Source organism: Dipodomys merriami, unplaced genomic scaffold (assembly GCF_024711535.1).
Source record: "Dipodomys merriami isolate MVZ:Mamm:240054 unplaced genomic scaffold, mDipMer1.0.p SCAF_334, whole genome shotgun sequence".
Lineage (NCBI taxonomy): Eukaryota > Metazoa > Chordata > Mammalia > Rodentia > Heteromyidae > Dipodomys > Dipodomys merriami.
In genome coordinates, this window is record NW_027204871.1 from 914,053 (window position 1) to 921,208 (window position 7,156).

The following is a 7,156-nucleotide window of genomic DNA, read 5'->3' on the forward strand; positions in this document are numbered from 1 at the left end:
AAATTGAGCTGACAGGCTGTTTCCAGGTCCTCAGATCAAGGCCCAGGGGTGACCAAAATAAGAAAAGATTGACATGCAGATGGCAGTATGCTAATAAATATAAATCTTTATAGAGTGTCAGAGAAGTCTATACAGTATTCAGTTATATAGACTACATTCCTTCCAATTCCTGGGTATTAATTATACCTCCATGTAATTAATGTAATTAAGGTAATGTAATTAATTGTTTTCATCCTTAAACTGTTAATGAAATCAGTGTCCTTTAATTATTGCATTCCTTTAAGTAATAATATTCTTTCAATACTTCATAAATATTAAATAAAATGCATCAACCTCCTGAAATGATGCTGTCTAATTTTATAGGAGCATCATTCATGGTCAATTCATTCAACCGTGACATTGACAATATTCCATTGTTAATCCTATGGATGGGAACCATTTTCTTAGTAGCTCCTGCCATTGGTTGGTCTCAGGACAGGGATTCGAAATCAGGGCCTATGTTACCACGTGGGCCTATGGCATCCCTGATAGTCTGGCAGCCTTCAGCAATGCAAGATGAAGTACCCTTTGCAACAGTGTCATTCAGACCTATGAGGGTCACCATGCAAAGGAAGAAAACATAAAATGGCCATATTTTTTCTGTGCATTGCTTTCTTTGCAAGGCCTGAGGGTCTATGATCCCAGGAGGAGCTGTAGATCTAGTGGCTGCAACCCAGCCTAGGGTGATCAAAGCTGAGGCAGAGTTGCCTCGACCTGAGTTCAAGCGCCATATTGAGGAAAGTAAAATTTAAGAAAAATTTAGCTCCCTGGCTTGCAATTCACGCTGTTTATTCTTCCAGGCTTTGGCTTTGAACTCAGGATCTGGGTAAATCTGCAGCAATGTGGATGAAGGGAAAGATCACCGTATTTGAAGAAAAGAAAGTTAGGCCTGTTCACTAGTCCTGTATTCAAGCCCTAGCCCTGGAAACATACTATTTATATACATTGTAAAGATAGGATTTATACTTACCTATAGATGTTCAGTCCATACATGTTTGGTGTGGTTGTTCTTGTATTTTTTGTTTAATTCATTTATTTACCATTGACTGTACTAAGATGAAACACCTTAATTTTATTACATTGATGACATCCTATCACAGAGCATCTAGATTTATAGAAATGTTCTCCATCATGCCAGGATTCTCAGGATCACCCAGGATATTCAGAGAAAAGGAAAATAAGTTTCACACTTGGCTTCTTACTACAAGATCCACTTGTTGGTAGTGCTGGGATCTTAACTCAGGTCCTAGTAGGACCAATTGACGAATAAGTCAAGGTGAACACACTAACCTGTGAGCAACTAACGAGCTAGGCCATTCCCAGGATCTGAAATTGATTGCCAGGGTGGTCCACTATAGTCATGAATTCATAATTTAAACATAAGATCTATATTGACATACATGTTTGTACAGCATCTTGTGTGAACTTCTTCTTATTTTGTCTCTATTTCATGGAGGTATTCTGTATTTTACTAAATATGGTGACAGGTATAACTTTGCTGACATGGATGACAACCTGTTTCTATGGTTATAGGGTTGCTTATGAATTCCTCTTCTTGGTTGAGACTCAGGACTTTCACAGGAGAGGAGAAAACGTGTGCAACAACTGGCTTCTGACATCAGGAAGAATCTTTTGTGAGCTCTGGGATTTGAATTCAGGTTTGGATAGCTCTGTTGCACTGAGAGGGATGGGGAAGTTCACCATCCTTGAAGACTAGAATGTCAGGCCTGGTTTAGGGCCTGATTTGAAGCCCCAGCACTGGACAAAATAGCAAGCCCACCTTTTTTAAACATAAGATCTCTCTTTACCTACAGGTGTGGTATGCATCTTGCATTCAGTGTAGTTACACTTTTTATTCATTTTTATTTATCTTATTCATGGATGTATTGTGCATTTTATTGAATATGGTCACAGATAGAACTGTGCTTACATTGATGACCACCTATTCCCATGGCTATTGAGTTGCTTATATAGCATTTTCTATCCTCAATGAGACTCAGGACATTCACAGAACAGGAAAACATTAGCAACCCTGGGCATTTCACATTAGAATGAATCTTTTGGCAGTGCTGGAATTTGAACTCAAGGCCTAGCAGGCCCAACTGGTGAATGGGTCATGGTGAGCACACCAGCTTGTGAACCACTAAGGAGGTAGGCCATTCCTGGTACCTGTGATGGAGTCCTGGTGGGGGCCAATATAGTCATAAATTCATAATTAAACAAAGGATCTATATTTCCAAACATGAGTGGGCGACACCTTGCCTTTGGTGTAGTCATTCTCTTTATTTTGTGTCTTAGTCATTGATGTATTGTGTATTTTCTTAAGTATAGGTTGACAGATATAACTGTGGTGAACTGGATGACAACCTATTCCCATGAATATAGAGTTGCCTATACCGTCTCTATCCTAGCTGAGACCCAGAATTTGCACAGCATATGAAAACAGGTGCAATGACTGGCTTCTCACATCAGGGGGAATTTTAGGCTGTGCTGGGATTTGAAATCGAGGCCTAGGAAGCCCAACTGCCCATTGGGTCCAAGTGATCACACCAGACTGTGAGCCAGTAAGGAGCTGGGCTGTTCCCAGGAACTGAGATTGAGCCCCAGGGAGGCCAAAATAGTCCTCAATGCATCATTGAAACATGAGATATATATTCACATCCGTGTGTGGACTGCATGGTATGTTAAGTGTAGTTATTGTCTTTATTTTATATGCTATTCATGGATGTATTGTGTATTTTCTTGAGTATATGAAGACAGGTATAACTCGGCTGACATGTATAGCAACTTATTCCCATGACCACAGGATGGCCCATGCATTTTCCATCATAGCTGAAACCCAGGAGTTGCACAGGAAAGGAAAACAGGGCAACGATTTGCTTCTGACATCAAGATGAATCTTTTGGCAGGGCTGGAATCTGAACTCGGGGCATAGCAGGCATAATTGGTGAATGGGTCCACATGAGCACACCAGCCTGTGAACTATGAAGAAGCTAGGCATTCCCAGTACAAGGAAATAATCTTATAAATATGTTAGAAACAATTGCAAGCAAGAAAAAAATACATTTCAATACTTATTCTTGGGTTCATTTCACCTATCATATTGATCTGGTTTAATCAATTCTCTGCCTTCACTACAAGATTATTTGAAGAATACATAAGATAATTGCACTGAGAAGTGATTTAGAGAATTAATTCATATTGTTTATTTTTAATTTTTTGAGGTAAGTATTTGGATTCAAATTCAGAACCTTGCATTTGCCAGGCAAGCATCTGACCACTTGCACCATACCACATCCAGCAATGTTTGCTTTGTTTGTGTTTGAGATAGAATCTTGTATTTGTTTATTCCTAGGCTATCTGGATAGTGAACTTCATAGTTTTATGTCCAACATAGGTAGGAAGACAGCCACACATTGGCACACCCAGCTTTTATTGATTGAGCTGGAGGTCTCTTGTAGCTTGACCTTGAACTGCAACTATCGACATTTCCATTTTCAGAGTAGCTAGGATTATATGTATAAAACACCTCATTTGACTTATTATGTATGTTTAGGAAAATTCTGAAAGTATGAGAAAATCCTCTAGAGTTCCTAACCATATCCAGATTCTAGGTGATACACTAATGATTATTCTGTCAAAAACTTTTTGACATTATTCTGCCAAACGTTTTTAAACATTTTTTTTCCGCAAAATGCCGTACAGAGGGGTTACAATTACATGGGTAAGGTAATGAGTGCATTTTTTATCAAGCATTGTTGCCTCCTCCTGTTTCCACTTCTCATCTTTTCTGATCTCCTCTCTACAACCCCCTAACACCCCGCCCCTGGCAAAAGTTGTAAAGTTCGTTATTGGACATAATGAATTGTATAGCTCATTGTTGCAATGGGTCCGATGTATCCCTATTTAAAGGTTGGCTTTGCCCATTCCCTCCACAAATTATACCAATATCAAATAAAATGGAAGCAGGGGTTATACCATGGGGGAGGGACATCCAAAGCAACAAAGAAATAATCTTATAAATATGTTAGAAACAATTTCAAGAAAGAAAAAAATACATTTCAATACTTATCTTGGGGTTCATTTCACCTAACATGAACTTATCTTACCTTTTCTGCTTGTGTCAAAAATATACTAGTTATTGCAAATAAGGGAAACCATGAGACCTATATTTTTGGGCCTGGCTTACTTCACTTAATTTTTTCCAAGTCTTTCCATTTCCTAACAAATGGGGCAATTACATTCTTTCTGATAGAGGCATAGAATTCCATTGTGTAAATATACCACATTTTCTAGATCCATTCATCTAATGAGGGGCATTTGGATTGGTTCCATAACTTATCTATGGTAAATAATGTTGCAATAAAAATAGTTGTGCTGGTAGATTTCGTATGATCTTGTTTGTGATCATTTGGGTAAATGCCCAAAAGTGGGTGATAGGGGAGCTCTGTCTGGAGTCTTTTTGAGGAACCTCCCACCAACTATGCAGTAAGATTCCCTTCTGTCCCCATCTCCTCCAGTATCTGTTGTTATTAGAATTCTTGATTATAGCTATTCTAACTGGGCTGAGGTGGTATCTCAATGTTAGGTTGATTTGCATTTATTTTATAGCTAGAGAGGTTGAGCATTTCTTCATATGTCTACCGGCCAGCCTTTGTTCCTCTTCAGAGAAGTTTCCCTTTAAGTCTTTACAACTTATTTATTGGGCAGTTGTTTTTCTGAGGATTTGTTGTTGGGGGATTTAATTTTTTGAATTCCAGGTATATTTTAGATATGAGACCCTTGTCCATTGTATGGCTACTGAATGTCGTCTCCCAATCAGTGGGCTTTCTATCCATCTTGCTAGCTATGTTCCTTACCTTGCAGAAGTTGTGCAATTTCATGCAATCCCATTTGTCCAAATTTTCTTTGATTTGTTGTGTTTCTGGGCCTCTACAAAGAAAATTTTGGCCTGTGCTAAGAGACCTCTATTGTTTTCGGAGTGTCTGCTTTGACTCCGGAGGCTTTCATCCATTTGGAGTTGATTCTTGTGCAGGGTGATTTATAAGAATCTAGCTTGAATTTTCTACAAGTGATTAACCAATTTTGTCAGCACCATTTACTGAAGAGGCTATCTTTCTTCCATTCTAATTATTTAGCTTCCTTATCGAAGATTAGATGGCTATATATCTGTAGGTTCAATTCTATTCCATTGGTCCTGAGGTCTGTTCTTCTGCCATTACCAAGTTGTTTTGATTACTATGGTGTTGTAGTAGAGTTTGAAATTTGGTATTGATATTCCTCCAGCACTTTTCTTTCTGTTAATGATCTTTTATGCTATCCTGGGTCTATTATTGTTCCATATGAATTTTTGGATTGTCTCTTCTATTCCTTGAAGAATGAATTTGGGATATTGATAGGTAATGCACTGAATTTGTAGATAGCCTTGGGAAGTATTGCCATTTTCATGATGTTGATCTTTCCAATGCAGGAGCATGGGAGTTTTTGCCACTTTCTGTGTTCTGTTTTCATTTCCTTTTTCAGGTTTTTAAAGTTTTCATCATAGAGGTCCTTGACTTCTTTGGTTAAGTTAATTCCTAGGTATTTTATTTTATGTGGAGCTATTATGAATGGAGTTGCTTTCCTGATTTCAGCCACACTTTTCTCATTGTTGGCATACAGAAAAGCCATTGATTTTTGAGGGTTAACTTTATACCCAGTTACTTTGTCCAAGTTTGAATAAGCTTGAATAATTTGGGAGTGGAGTCTCTGGGATTCTTTAACTACAAGATCATGTCATCTGCAAAGAGGGAGAGTTTTGCATCATCTTTCCTTATTTGGATCAATTTTATGTTTGCATCATGTCTTATTGCTGTAGATAGGCATTCTAATACTAGATTAAAGAGGAGTGGCGAGAATGGACATCCTTGTCTCGTTCCTGATTTAAGAGGAGATGGCTTTAGTTTTTGACCATTAAGTATAATGCTGGCTGTAGGTTTGTCATATACAGCCTTTATTGTATTGAGGAATGTTCCCGGAATTCCTATTTTTTCCAGAGTTTTCATTATCAATGGGTGTTGAATCTTGCCAAATGCCTTTTCTGCATCTATTGAGATAACCATGTGGTTCTTATCCTTGCTCTTGTTGATGTGATGAATTATATTAATTGATTTGCATATATTGACCCAGCTTTGCATATCTGAAATGAATCCTGTTTGATCGTGGTGTTTGATTTTTTTGCATGAATTGTTCAAGTTGATTGGCCAAAATTTAGTATCGATGTTCATCAAAGAAAAGGGTCTATAGTTCTCTTTTTTTGATGAGTCCCTGACTGTTTTTGGGATAAGGGTTATGATGTCTTCATAGAATAAGTTCAGTAGTGAACTTTCTCTTTCAATTTCATTGAAGAGCTACTGGTGTGAGCTCTGCTTTAAAGGCCTTGTAGAATTCTGCTGCATATCTTTCTGGTCCTGGGCTTTTCTTAGATGGGACTTCTCTTATTGCTGTTTCTATCTCAATGTTTGATATGGTCCTGTTAAAATGTTTTAACTCATCTTGGTTTAGTTTTGGTATGTCAATATTTGCTATGAAAAGGTCCATTTCTGCCAAGTTCTCAATCTTATTAGCACAGTTTTGATAAGTATTCCCTTTTAATGTTCTGAATCTTGGTTGGTTCTCTGGTGATGTTTCCATTCTCATCTCTGAGTTTATTTATTTGGGTGAATTTTCTTCTTTTCAAGATTTGCTAAGAGTCTGTCAATTTTGTTTTCTTCTATCCTAATTAGTTTAATTCTGATTTAATTTTAATTATTTATTTCCATATCCTGGATTAGGGTTTATCTTGCTGCTCTTTTTCAGGGAGGTTCAGATGTCTCATTATATTGTTTGTTTAGATCTCTCCAATTAGGAACTCAAAGCTATAAACTCGCCTCTAAGTACTGCCTTTGCTCTGTCCCAGAAGAGCTGGTAATTTGTGTGCTCATTTTTGTTGAATATCATGAGCATTTGAATTTCCTTTCTAATCTCTTCCCTGACCCACTGGTGATTCAACAGTGTGTTGTTCAGCCTCCATGTGTTATAGGACTTTCTTTGGTGGTTTTTGGTGTTGAGTTCTAATTTTATTCCCTGTGGTGTGAGC